The 14,168-nt window shown below is 39.5% G+C and overlaps 1 protein-coding gene and 1 long non-coding RNA gene across 2 annotated transcripts in view; one reads left to right on the forward strand and one right to left on the reverse strand.

Annotated features, from left to right (window-relative positions):
- Nucleotides 1-1,960: 1,960 nt before the first annotated feature.
- LOC128733449 (uncharacterized) lies at nucleotides 1,961-5,587 on the reverse strand. Its single transcript, XR_008411933.1, has 3 exons — nucleotides 5,299-5,587; nucleotides 4,835-4,943; nucleotides 1,961-2,262 (listed from the first exon to the last, which is right to left on the reverse strand). It is a non-coding gene; the product is annotated as an uncharacterized LOC128733449 (long non-coding RNA).
- Nucleotides 5,588-5,909: 322 nt separating this feature from the next.
- Nucleotides 5,910-14,168, forward strand: part of LOC128733446 (protein downstream neighbor of son homolog) — a 56,839-nt gene continuing 48,580 nt past the window's right edge. Inside the window, exon 1 of the mRNA XM_053827028.1 lies at nucleotides 5,910-5,975. The gene's annotated coding sequence lies outside the window, so the exon portion shown is untranslated. The remainder of the gene's footprint in view (nucleotides 5,976-14,168) is intronic.

The raw sequence follows: 14,168 nt of genomic DNA on the forward strand, positions 1-14,168 counted from the left end.
TCAGAAAGAACAGACATAGGGTATGTTGCTGCTTCGTCGTAATTGCCTATTCCCGTCCTATCCAACACAAATTAATAAAAATATCAGTATTTTTATGACACATAATGCAAAACTAGTTATTCCCTAATATTTTAGTTTGTTGTCTATCATACGCGATCAATCAAAGTGAGCTGAGATCTATTTAAATGCTTTTTATCATTAAAGAAGTCCTATAAGCCAAATTTCCTACGTTTTTTCGTGCGACGAAGAAGAAAATGTCGACTAATCGTTTTAATTTCCGTCATTCATAAATGAAAATAACTCACGCAAGGCATTGTCGTTATTCTACAGCCAGGAAAACTTGCCTGACCTGCAGAAATTTTGCAAAATAATATTTGTCATGCCGTCTTACACAAATAAATGCGCGTTAGCTTCGTAAACATTGTTGTGATTTTTAGTTCAGACGATGAAAAATTTGATGGACGGATTTTAAAACAGTACGTCGAATTAAAGAACTAAAGTCAGTTGCGTAATTTCAATAATATGCTTTAATAATCGCTTTTCAGTGATTTCATAGTTCACGGATCGAAAGGTAAGAGAGTTTTAGTCAAATCAGCACAAGAACTTTTGGAGTATTCATTAAATCCATCCAACAAATGATGAAAATTAGAATGGCTTTACTTACTACGACGGGAATTAGAAATAAACTAACCCTACGTGTACCACTCTGCAAAATATTTCACTTATTGTTAATATACCGAAGCTGTGTGTGCTTAGGGGTGTCCAAATTTTGTCGCGAACAAGCCTTATGAACACTGCTGGAAAAAGACTTGCGAAACCCCGAAGTTAGCGAACAGCGAATAATTTTTGGTAGCGTACAAGCAAACGGTTTAGGTTAAACGAAAAATGAACTGCGAATTCAGGCATCTCCACTATAAACTCAATATTCAGAAAGCGGCTGAAGGGCGAACACGTTGGGCATGACATATTGCTAGAATGCCAGATTAAGACCAATAGATACTGCAAAACTGGTATTCGTTGTGAATTCAATAGGATCGAGGAGAAGAGGGACACAATGTGGGAAATTGCACGACCAGATGGAGCAAGATTTGGTGAGTATTGCCCGCGAAACTCGAGACTAGCAGACTGAGTTAAAAGGAGGCATTATATTATGCTAGTCTTGTCGTAAAGTATCAAGCCAACAAAGTAAATAAGTAACCGAATAGCCATACTGCCTATCAGCCAGTATGGTAGGAACAAAACTAACAAATAATACTCGAACAAATAATACTCTCACAGGTAAATGAGGGGAATGACAAAGTTGGATTAACGCAACAAAACTACGGAGTATCAGATGGTGTAATTTGTTAACGAACACGCTCATCAGGAAATTTAGAGCTATTAGTCTTCGAATCTCGCCTTTGCTTAGACAATATTTTTAGTCTAGTATTAAAAATTTTCAGTGCATTCAATTTTTCATTTTTACATGAAAAAAGTTGAAAAGAAAAACGTACGGAATAGTTTTCGAACGCTCTGTTTTGCAAGCTAATTAAATATCATGCGTCCCCATACTTAAAAGAATCAATGGATGTACCATATTAACCATAACTTCACCAGCACTCTTGGCCAAAATAAGGAATTTAGGCAAAAACAAAGTATTCAATGTTGCAAATATACAAACAAAGTAATTTTAACTTTAAACCCTTTCGGGATTAGCATTATGAATAAGCCCATATGTAACCATAATTAACCATATTGAATTTTCAAACTTCAGCAATTTTTTGTTTAAAGTATAAAATCTTTTATGTAGAATAACCGCTCTTGCTCAGCCCGTTAAGAAAACAATTCATATATGATATAGAAAAATATGCAACGCAAGAAATTTACTTATTTAATCTGGATCACTATGTACTTGTAAAAAGATAGAAGTTCTACGTTCCCCTACAGGGCATAATTCCCACAAGCACGCTCCAGAACAAACAAACCGGAAGCAAAACGATTTATTATATCCGAATGACTTTTATTTTGTCACGGTGCCATCAACAAAAATATTTTTTGTTACACATTAATGGGCATGATATCAAGTGCTGAAGATCTCAATCCGCACCGGCAGCAGTCAGTCAGACGGCATCGGTGCCGCTATATTCAAAGTGCGCCCACAGTCCTTACACGCGGTCTAGTTCCGTCCATTGATGTACTTTTCGCCATTAATCCTCCTGGCGACGTCCGCCGCCGTCGGCAGCAGAGCATAGACACGACCCTCTCCTTACGGCCAAGACCACGCTGAAAAAAAAGATAAATGGAACAGTCTAAACGAAGCGCGAAAAAACAACACATTCCGTTTCCCTTGCCGATTTCGCGAAACGGCTCGTGCAAATCGTGTGAAAAATTGTAATCTTTCCTATTGGATAAACATCGCGCTGTTTTGATGGAAGGATCTGCTCGAAAGAAATAACATGGTTTGCAGCGGAATCGGATCTGAACGCCGGCACCAGCCTGGGGCTACGTTTCGAGGAAAATTCTGATCGCAAATGATTCATGCCTTTGTTGATTGACCAATGGGTTTCAAGCGAAGCTTATTTAACTTCCTGCAAAATGATTGTAGGTTTCAAACACAGCATCCCTATCAAGCTTCCTAGCCTACATTATTTTATTATTTATTATGAATACAACTTTCATTCCAACTACGACTTATATACAAAGAATATTTAATAATATCATGTACTCTGTAGTTTCCCAACCTCCCAAAAGCCAAATTGACTCGTAGCCGTTAACGAGATTAAGCATGTACCTAACCTTTTTCCCACTAACTAATAAAAATAATAAAAAAAAGAATTTGGCTTTGCAAAGTTGTTATATATACCCGCTCGGATAAAAAAAGTTACAGGTTTAATCAACAAGCTTTAAACATTATAGAAAATTAAACTCTTCTAATCAAAAATTCATCCATGTTCATTCGAATTTACAATCAACTTTTCAGTTGAATCGAACGTGTTGGCGCTGTATACGGCAATCATAATTTAGAATTTCATTGGGATCTAATATTCTTTTTTTTTCTCTATTAGCTTCCATCCAATGCAAGGGTTTAAAATCCTACTTGCAAACCCTTTTTTCGATCCACTTTTATTGACATTGACTTGATGGATGGGGAATGGAGAATTATAAAATGTATGAGTGCAAGAAGTTGTACATGAGACATGCCGGGCTATCAGGGATGCCGCAGTATCTTCTCCGAGTAAGGAGGAAATAACCCCAATTTAAGCTTTGGTAACGAAGGTATTCACTAAGAAAAAATATAAATTCCGTTTTAAATCGAAAAGTTTCTCTCTTGATAAGAGATAAATAAAGTAAATAAAGACAGAACAAAATTTTTCAATCATCGAAATGATTTCGCGATAATTATATACGCCAAAGTTCAGCAAATTCAAAAACTCACGAACTTCAACAACTGCAAAAGTCAGTTATAATAACTCTATCCGATATTTCCTTACAGAATTTTCAAATTAGATGAATACCTGCTTCATGCTAACCGATTGAATCCCACAATGAGCTGAAATTGCTACCGACCGTTCCAATAGCCATCCCGCAGTGTAAACTGACTTAATAGACCCTCTTTCTGCACCACAACTTTAAATATCCACTATACTCAAGGTTCATCTATCGCAAAAACCCTGAGCAGAGGCCGACTAAACAAAATCCTGACTTTTTTCACTACTGCCGTAGGTAGTGATACCAACATTTTTATGTCCATTCGTTCCCTAGGAGAGAACCTTTCTCTGCAAGGTTTCCCGCAGCGAAAACGGAAGAGGAAAGCACTGGAGACCTTCCTACCACGAACAGGAGGGTACATTATTATATGAACCCATCAACCCCTGTTTATTGTGTTCAGCTATCTGTTTACGCTTTCTGCATGGTCTAATCTTGCACAGCATCACGGAGAAAGTATTGGTCCGTCTCCATTCTAGTGGGTTTTGAAATAAATTTTATTCACTGTTGTTCGGTGTAACAGTTTAAAAAAACATTTCCCTCTATTCGAAGCAGAATCGGCATCCCGTCGAAGGTTGATCTCATCCCCTCCGCTGAATTGCGACAAGCCGCATGGGTATTGTTAAAAATAATCCCCGTCATTCATCAAATTAGCCAAATTGAAATATTCCAATAAAATTTCATGATTAACTATTTAATTTGATTGCGTTGGCGGAGACGACATGCTTTCCATCCGATCGGAACGACAATTTTCTACGTCAGAATCTAACGAACAAATCTAACCGCTCGATGGCCGGTAAGATATCGAAATGATTTTGCTTTCCAATTTCAATATTTCGCTTCCAACTGTCTGAAACACCCGGTACGGTGCGATGTCACCTTCAACATCGTCGTCCCTGCCCAGAGCGTAGATATCCTTCAGAAATCAGAATCCTCAGCGCCATTCCGGTGAACGAGTTTTAATTTGTTGCGGTATGTTGATAGCCGGATGGTGTCGGATTCGTTCCGCTGCTGGCTGGGATTGGGAATGAATAACGAAACGATCGAAGCGAGAACAGAGCAGTCACCGCAAAAAGGGGACGAAAGGGTTAACCCAAGTGAAATAAAATCCTAATTGAATATAATGTAGTGAAAATGGAGTGCTAATTGAAGGACGTGTATATGTCAGGATAAACCTGTTTGGTTCCGGCAACATTATACTGTGAGATGAAACGCACTGAGTTTGCCGTTCGATATAAAACACTTTAGGAATTTTGAATATTGTTTACGATAACATATTTCATCTACGAAGTAACAACAACTAGCAAGCCTTCGGTTACTATAGTTGCACATTTTTAGATGGTTATATAATAATGTAATGACTACGCACCTAATGTTTTTCACTTTAAGAGCAATATTCTTCGACTGTGGAGTGAAAGGAAATGTCAGATATTTTTTGAAAAGTGTCGAAAAACGTCTGTGTTTTTATCGTGGCCAAACTAGATTTAAAAATACATACAATATAATATAAAATGCATAAAATATTATTTCATAATCTGTTTTCAGGTGTTTTACTAGTCAAAAAGAAAGAAATATGAGGGATTATTATATCTATGGAAATGAAACAATAAGTTCATGAAAAATTTTGTTTTAAGTTCTCTAGCGTAGCAGAAGCCTCCCAGTTGGCGATGAGTTACGTACTCTAACAAGCCAGTCGTCGTATGTGCGAATCTCAACTGGGAACTCTAACAGTCAATAGGATCATATCACTGGCCTTGCAATTGGCCTGACCCTTACCATATCGTCAACAAATAGGCATGGAAATATATTAATTATGTCTTACTTAAGATTTACCAAAAAAGTCCATTATGTTCATTATTCAGATGAAGTACCCAAAATATTTTCAAAGCGCGTACAATATGATTATTCTCAAGTAGCAAAGACCTCCGTAATTATATCGTGGCTTTAACAGCAATCGCGATCCAGCCGCTTTCCCTACTGAGTTCTGGCGCTACTGGAACCGATTCGATACTTCACGCGCCATCACGACATCGCTCAATATCGCTATAAGCAGTGCATCAAATCCACGCCCACAAATATCCATTTCAAACGAACGACTGAATGAACTAAAGTTAAGAGTCCTCTTCAAAGCCAAACAAACGAAATCTCTTTTATCGGCTGATACTGCTGGCTGGCTGCTGCTACTGCTGTTGATGGCACATCTATAACGATGACAGGACGGTGTGGTTCGTTGGTTGGTTGGTTGGTCTGCTAGATCGGGTGACGTGTAAAATGCCCCGATAAAATAAAAATGGAAGCGTAATGGGACAAAGCCGAAGAAACGCGAGTCAGAGCGAAAAAGCACTTCAGAAACGTTTAATGAGACCCTCGAGCGCGGAAGTGCTCAAACACTCGAGCTTCGGTAATGTAATTGTTCTGCCATCACCAATCGTTCTATGGCGCGACTATTCGTTATTTTTCGTTGACGAGGGTTCCTAACAAAGTTATGTTTGTTTGGATGTCACGCAAAGGTAAATGATTACACGTTCTTTAAGTGCTTTGTTAAATACACATCAAATAAGAATTGAAAACTGTTTGGGTTGGCTCAATGGTCCAGTTGGAATTTGCATGAAATCAGAAGAAAAACTTCTTTTATATTTAAAACTAGAGAACATTTAGAACATTCTAAATAGGGGTTAGATGCATAATGCTGAAGATTTGCTTAATTGTAATCTTGCAACCAAGGGCTTTCTTTTTGACAATCCAAGATTTTCTTAAATCATACCGCAAATTTCTAATCCCACGTAATAATTTGGGTTTTATTACCAACCAACCCTTAAAATGGTAATGTTGGCAAAATCGTAATAAAATATCAGTTCAGTTCGTTTGAAATCAGTTGAAAGCTGGTCAGAAACCATAGACTTAGAGTAATCTTAGCATTTTTTTCTTTATATTTTCATTTCAACAACGTATTTTCTCTTCAATTTTGTTTTGAAATTAAGTATTATATTTTCTTATTTTTATTTAATTTGACTCATTATCTAGGCTTCACCGATTTATTAGCAATTTTGTTCCAAATTTATTTTATATTTTAGTATGGACGGCAACAATCACAAATTATGCGAAAATTTCTGTTCAATTTGCCCCCCCCCCCCCCCCCACCTCTTCACAAACTACCATAGAAAAAAAGAAATTGCTTCCAAAAACTCTCACATGCTACATTTGTTTCCATTTGCTTTATTAGTTTTCGAGTTATGCAGAAATTTGTGTTTCATTTGTATGGGAACCCCCCCTTCCAGAGGGGAGAGGGTCTCAATTCACCATAGAAAAAATTCTTCCTTCAGTAACCCCCACATGCCAAATTTGGTTTCATTTGCTTGATTTATAGTCGAGTTCTGAGAAAATTTGTGTTTTAGTTGTATGGGAGCCCCCCCTCTGGGAGGGGTCCCACCATAGAAAAAATTTCCGCTTCTAAAAACCTTCAGATGCTAAATTTGGTTCCATTTGCTTGATTAATTCCCGTGTCATGCAGAAATTTGTGTTTTAGTTGTATGGGAGCCCCCCTCTTAGTGGAAGGAGGGTCTCAATTCACCATAGAAAAAAATTCTGCCTCCAAAAACCTTCAGATGCTAAATTTGGTTCCATTTGGTTGATAAATTCCCGTGTCATGCAAAAATTTGTGTTTCATTTGTATGAGACTCACCCTTTCTAGAGAGGGGAGGGGTTTCAAACCACCATAGAAAAAATCACATTGTGCCATTTGTACAGCGATGGTTAGTTGATCATCGCTTTGATTCATCCTTATGCCAAAAGTATGCAATAGTGCAATAGGGTATGTTATGGCCTCCCGGTTGACCTCGAGGTATGACACTGGCCTAATAAAGCCAGTCGTCGTTTGCTCGAATCCCGACTGAGAAAGGCTGTTAGAGTCAATATGATCGTAGCAACTGGTCCTGCACTCCAACAGCTGGCTGCGAAGTCTGTCGTATAAAAACAGAAGGTCAAGTTTCGATAAGGGAATGTAGCACCTAGGTTTTGCTTTGCTTTTTTAAAGTATGATGACGTTTGTTGCGCCTGCCAAACTAGCCAGCAGCACAATTTTTTAACAAATGAAATGATCTTAAGCAGTTTATGCATAAACCGTGCCTCTTAGCTGTATCAATCCGTTTCTGTGGTTTTAGACTTTTGAATTCTTCACACTAGGGTAACGAATGCGATTGTTTGCAGAATTTACATTTCGGATGGTTGTCACTGCTGCTCGAATAATACAATGTAGTTTTATTGCGTACAGTTCGGGAATCTGATTTGGGATCAAGCTTGGCGAGTTGTTGTGATGATCGGGATTGTAAAAGGCGAGATCGTTTTTGTATAAAGGCAACTAAATCAGCGTACATTGGACCAAGGTGAGTTAAAGTTGTTTATACATTCAACAGTTTCCGCTTTGAAAATTTCGGTGATCGTCAAGGATAACCCAGCGGGGGTGAAAAACTAATTTGAGCATCAGAAAACCTTTCTTGACTAACCTTGCATTGGACGACGTTCGTTGTCTAACTGAGATGCCCATTCCTTTTGTTTTGCGGGATCCAGTTTACTGCTAAGAAACTCGACGAGGAAAGAGTTCAGATGGGCATCGCAAGTTAAAGTTTATTGAGAACACACACAAATTCATCTGCCAGGTTCGGTAATGCAGCTGCAGACTCTTTGTGGATAGCAGTAGTAGTGAGTAATACCGAGAATTGCTGCTTCATTTGCAAATTAGTGTTATCGTACCGCCTTTTTAGACTATCCCACGCGATCGTATAATTTGCTGTAGTTACAGCTATCGACTGAACTATACGAAGAGTTTCAGCACAGCCTTGAGGTACTAAAATCTCTGACTGAAGAAAGCTGGGGATTTGTGTGAATCAATGTTGGAAAAAGATCATAGAAATTTTCCCATTCATCGAAATTGCCGTCGAGCTCAGGTATCTCCATTTCAGGCAACCGAACAGCATTAGAATGAGCAAGTTGAGCAAAAGATGAGGGAAGTGGATGAATAGAATTTACAGACGGTGTTTCTACAGCTAGTTTTTCGGTGAGTGAACCTTTCAACTGAAAGTAATCCGTTTCGAAGAAAATTCTCACAGGCGATAATTCGTCACCTATTTCATCGTCGCACTCAATTTCGGCTTTAAATTCTTCCCACGACTCATCGAGTTATACGAGACGGAATTGGAGTTGGGGAAAATCACGGTCGAACACGAAGTTTTCATCGAACTCCTTGACTAATTTCACGGAACCAACAACGTTATTCCTGCGTACCAGGAGTTTCCGAATATTTGACTGTAATCGGATAAAAAACACGAGTTTTGGGATTTTCGAAATCTCATCCTTCTCTTTCACACCAACGCTGCTTAAACCTTAACTTTCCAGAACCGATTAACTTTTGTGGTATCATTTAAATATGTTGTTTGCATAATTTAGACAAGGCTTTCAATAATCATGAAGAGTCAAAAGTTTCCATGGGTTTCATAAAATTTCGGAAGGAAACTGTACATTTTCGCTTGATACGTCGAGATCCAAGCGCACTATGGTTTTTTCCGACATGATCGTCTAGCGTTTCAAGCTTTCGATAGGGCTTTATTGTATCATACTACACTTCCAGCCGAGAGCCGGGGATGCTCTTGCCGTATTAAAAATCCATTGTACTCGGTCCTGGAATACTCGTCGCCAATTCGTTGCGCGCCTCGACACACGCAAGTCGGCTTCAACGTGACCAAACCATCTAGCACATTGGGTCCCTCTATTCCTGGTGCCGGTGAGGTTCTTGAAGAGGGCGGATTTCACAGTACAGTCCTCCAGCATCCTTGCGATGTGGCCGACCCACCGTAGTCTCCAAACTTTCGCCAGGTGTACGATCTCTCCAAGCAGTGCCTGGTGCCTGCAGCTTGTAGACAGGGTTGCCACATGCGCAGATTATTCTGTGTTTAACCGATGTTTGAAAGAAATCGCCTGTACAGAATCTGTATGCATAGAATACAGATTTTCGCCAAATTACACAGATTAAACAGATTTTTGAGCTTTTACATGAGCGTGAAAGAGACGGAAATAGTCAGCAAAATGACTCTCTATCTCTTTCACTCTCATTGTTTTGCATTGGACAGATTTTTGCACAGATATTTTCCCTAGCCGTACACATTGTCAAATTTTTCCAACAAAATTATATGTGGCATCCCTACTTGTAGATCATACGCCTACGCCACTCCCTGCTATCCGTTTTTATTCCGATAAAAATAGTCCGCAACACCTTTCGTCCAAATGCGGCAAGTACACGGACGTCTTTCGTAAGCAAGGTTACTGTCTCTAGTCCGTAGAGGACTACCGATCTGATCAGCGTTTTGCACATTTGAGACCTCAAATATACGAACTCATCAACCAGTCCAGTTCATCGCCGTCAATAGTCACTGTCCATAGGAGGCAAACGTTGCTTTCTCTGGAGCCTCTTCCTACCATATAGGGTACGGGAGGATATTTCCAGCCCATTAAGCGATAGCCTGAACAATATTCAGGAATTACGTTGACACTATATTTATTATTAGAATTGTTCTGTAATAGCATATTCACAGCTGTTTAGTTTCTAGAACAAGTAAACGTAATCATAATTGTGTGTTTTCCAAACCATCATCAAGAGCGGATTCGCGTAAGCGATTGCTGCTAGTTTTTTCAGCCTGGTTATGTGCTAGTGGAAAAACAGTGGTTTTGATGTTTATTGAATAAAATTTAGCAAATTACTTACACTTTTATGAAAATAGTTATAACACATTAAAACCTATGAGTGCTGCATTCGTTTCAGCATTGTTATATAGCGGCAAAGTTTTTATTTGGGAAAATATAGCCAAAAAAGGTAATGTATGCCGAAATTAGTAGCGTGATGGGAATATCCTCCCGTACCCGTATTTGGTTTTCGACGCATTGATCTGTAACCCGTTTTTAGTCTGACGTAGATTATTGCCTCCGCCGTCCCAAGGTTTTTAGTAATGATGTCAAGGTCGTCTAGGCTAGGAGTTGGCTAGTCTTCCTGAAGATCTTTCCTCTCGTTTCGATACCCGCTCAGCGGATTACACCTTCAATAGCGATATTGCATAACATAAAAGACAGTTCATCCCCTTGCCGCAACCCTCTGCGCGATTCGAAAGGACTCGAGAGTGTCTCCGAAATACGCACGTACCATATCACTCGCTCCATAGTAGCTTTGATCAGCCGAGTCAGTTTGTCTGGAAAACCGTACTCGTTTACTATCTACCATAGCTGTTCGCGTTCAACTGTATCGTATGCTGCTCTGAAATCCACGAAAATATGATGCGTGGGTACGATGTACTCTCGACATTTCTGGAAGATTTGTCGGAGAGTAAAAATTTGCTCCGTAGTAGCAAATATAAGCCCGCCTGATACTGGCCTACGAAATCTCTTGTTATTAGGGATAGATGGCGCAATAAAATCTGGGAGAGCACCTTGTAGGCGGCGTTGACCTACGTGAAAAAGGTTGCTGAAAGGTAAATACAGCAATCTAGCCGGTCCTCCTTTTCGTAGATGGGACAGACTGATGCACCTTCCATCCTCTCCTCCGGTACCGTAAACCCACCTGATTCTGCGCATGGTGCCTAATTCTGCGCACCCCACATTTCAGTCAAAACTTCCAAATTCCTGTAAATTTTTATCTTAATTAACAAATCTAAGACAACATGGGTACATAGAGCTATTTATTTGAGAATGCTATGATTTTTAAGGAAAACATGTGGTGCGCAGAATTAGGAACCATGCGCAGAATTAGGTGCGTTTACGGTATTTTATTTTCTCCTCCTCCCAAATCCTAGCAATTGTACAATGAACAGCCGTTGGAAGCGGTTCTTGGCCATTTTTGTAGAGCTCTGCTTGTCCTTCCCGGCGGCTCGATTATTCTTCAGCTGACGAATTTTTCCCCGGATCTCTTCGAGATCGGGAGCCGACATGCTGTATCATTCACAGTAGATTTTGCCATACTCATGGTCTTCATAATCTCTGATATTGCTTTTACAGGATGAAAATGGTCAACGACAGCTCCGCTCAAAATATTCGGCTTCATTTTGCAAGAATTTAACATCACAATTGTACCAAACTTTCTACGTATTCGGCAATTTCACAGAAAAAAATTTTGTTTTTGTTCAACTAACTCGCTATGCCATTTTTTTCGAAAAGGCTACTGAGTTAGGGTGGTCCCAAAAACGAGATTTTACCTACCTGTGTAAATTTTTAAAATCATAACTTTTGAACTACTGCACTGAACCGATTTTAAGTCTTGACACGGTAAATGTAAAATGTTGTGGTGGAACTAAATATTATTCATCGTTGCAAACATCAAAACTATTCCAGCAATATATGAACAGTGACATAAAAAATTCAATCTTTATATATTCTTTTGGAAAACTGAGAATTCTTTTACATCACCATTTTTTTTTCTTTTGAGATACAATTTATTATAGGAAAAAGTAACAAAAATGCAATTTTTCCTTGCGATAGAACGAATATTTTTGGCTCGTATGTGACAAATGAAATGGACAACAGTTTGAGCAAAATCGAAGCAATTTTTTTCGACAGCACTTTTATCTGTGAAACAATAAGTCGTCTGATTTTGTAGACCGTCTTGTAATTCTCGAATCCGTGCTTTATAAAAAAACTCAGTCTAAATTGTTTGCTGTCGGTATATTCAAGCCGTGCCACCTTGACCTTCATCGACCACTTGCAGGAATCAACATGAGCTGATTGTAATAATATTCAAAATTGGATTTCACAGCTTATATCGTCAGACATTTTTGAGCTTTTCCTCTCGAATAGAAATGCGTAACCCGTAAAGTTGATGTAAGATACAAATGCTACATAAATCTATACAAAATCCATACTGCTAGGTTGGAGAGGGAGCAACAATTCGAACCATTAGGATGAATATACAATGTGGAATGTATCACCCGACAGCGTACCTATAGATACGTAGTGAGCGGTGTGGTGATTAGGATGTATGGCAAAATTGACAACTGACGCACTGACAAGTTAGCAGTCGTCTTTCAATCAACAGAAAATTACTGCCGTTTTATCTGATAAAAAAATGAGGATGAGTGCATTTACCAACCACCGGGCAGGAACATAAACTAACAAACAAAACCTACGCTAGTTTGCAAATCATAAAGCCATGGCACTGTCCTCGAGGAAAAAATATTTTTAGATTAACTTGAAATCATCAGATCTGAAAACCAGGCTCAATCCTTTCATATGAAATGTATTCAATTTGATATTAAACATAATACTTTCTATATCGCAAAGATAAGATTACACAAATTTTATTGAATATCAATTTTTTATCCGTTTCGTTTTCTAATATAAGGGATTTTTGTGGATGCTCGGTGATCATTCGGCTCAATTCGACATACCGATCGGACCCATATACGGACTTTTTCACACGTGAGTTGAAAATAATTTACCGAGACATTTGTCTGTCTGTCTGTCTGTCTGTCTGTCTGTCTGTCTGTCTGTCTGTCTGTCTGTCTGTCTGTCTGTCTGTCTGTCTGTCTGTCTGTCTGTCTGTCTGTCTGTCTGTCTGTCTGTCTGTCTGTCTGTCTGTCTGTCTGTCTGTCTGTCTGTCTGTCTGTCTGTCTGTCTGTCTGTCTGTCTGTCTGTCTGTCTGTCTGTCTGTCTGTCTGTCTGTCTGTCTGTCTGTCTGTCTGTCTGTCTGTCTGTCTGTCTGTCTGTCTGTCTGTCTGTCTGTCTGTCTGTCTGTCTGTCTGTCTGTCTGTCTGTCTGTCTGTCTGTCTGTCTGTCTGTCTGTCTGTCTGTCTGTCTGTCTGTCTGTCTGTCTGTCTGTCTGTCTGTCTGTCTGTCTGTCTGTCTGTCTGTCTGTCTGTCTGTCTGTCTGTCTGTCTGTCTGTCTGTCTGTCTGTCTGTCTGTCTGTCTGTCTGTCTGTCTGTCTGTCTGTCTGTCTGTCTGTCTGTCTGTCTGTCTGTCTGTCTGTCTGTCTGTCTGTCTGTCTGTCTGTCTGTCTGTCTGTCTGTCTGTCTGTCTGTCTGTCTGTCTGTCTGTCTGTCTGTCTGTCTGTCTGTCTGTCTGTCTGTCTGTCTGTCTGTCTGTCTGTCTGTCTGTCTGTCTGTCTGTCTGTCTGTCTGTCTGTCTGTCTGTCTGTCTGTCTGTCTGTCTGTCTGTCTGTCTGTCTGTCTGTCTGTCTGTCTGTCTGTCTGTCTGTCTGTCTGTCTGTCTGTCTGTCTGTCTGTCTGTCTGTCTGTCTGTCTGTCTGTCTGTCTGTCTGTCTGTCTGTCTGTCTGTCTGTCTGTCTGTCTGTCTGTCTGTCTGTCTGTCTGTCTGTCTGTCTGTCTGTCTGTCTGTCTGTCTGTCTGTCTGTCTGTCTGTCTGTCTGTCTGTCTGTCTGTCTGTCTGTCTGTCTGTCTGTCTGTCTGTCTGTCTGTCTGTCTGTCTGTCTGTCTGTCTGTCTGTCTGTCTGTCTGTCTGTCTGTCTGTCTGTCTGTATATTTTGTCTGTATATATAGTAGCTGTATATTTTGCCAAAATAACATTAAGGTAGCATTTAAGGCGACTTAAATGCTTATTGGCATAAATTTGAATACCATTGGTGATGCTTATTGGTTACCTGGGATGCTTTCATAGATACGTAACTGCAGAAATGAATCATCTAAGGTTGAACTCCTCAGAAACTTGCAAAACA

Source organism: Sabethes cyaneus, chromosome 2, assembly GCF_943734655.1.
Source record: "Sabethes cyaneus chromosome 2, idSabCyanKW18_F2, whole genome shotgun sequence".
NCBI classification, from domain to species: domain Eukaryota; kingdom Metazoa; phylum Arthropoda; class Insecta; order Diptera; family Culicidae; genus Sabethes; species Sabethes cyaneus.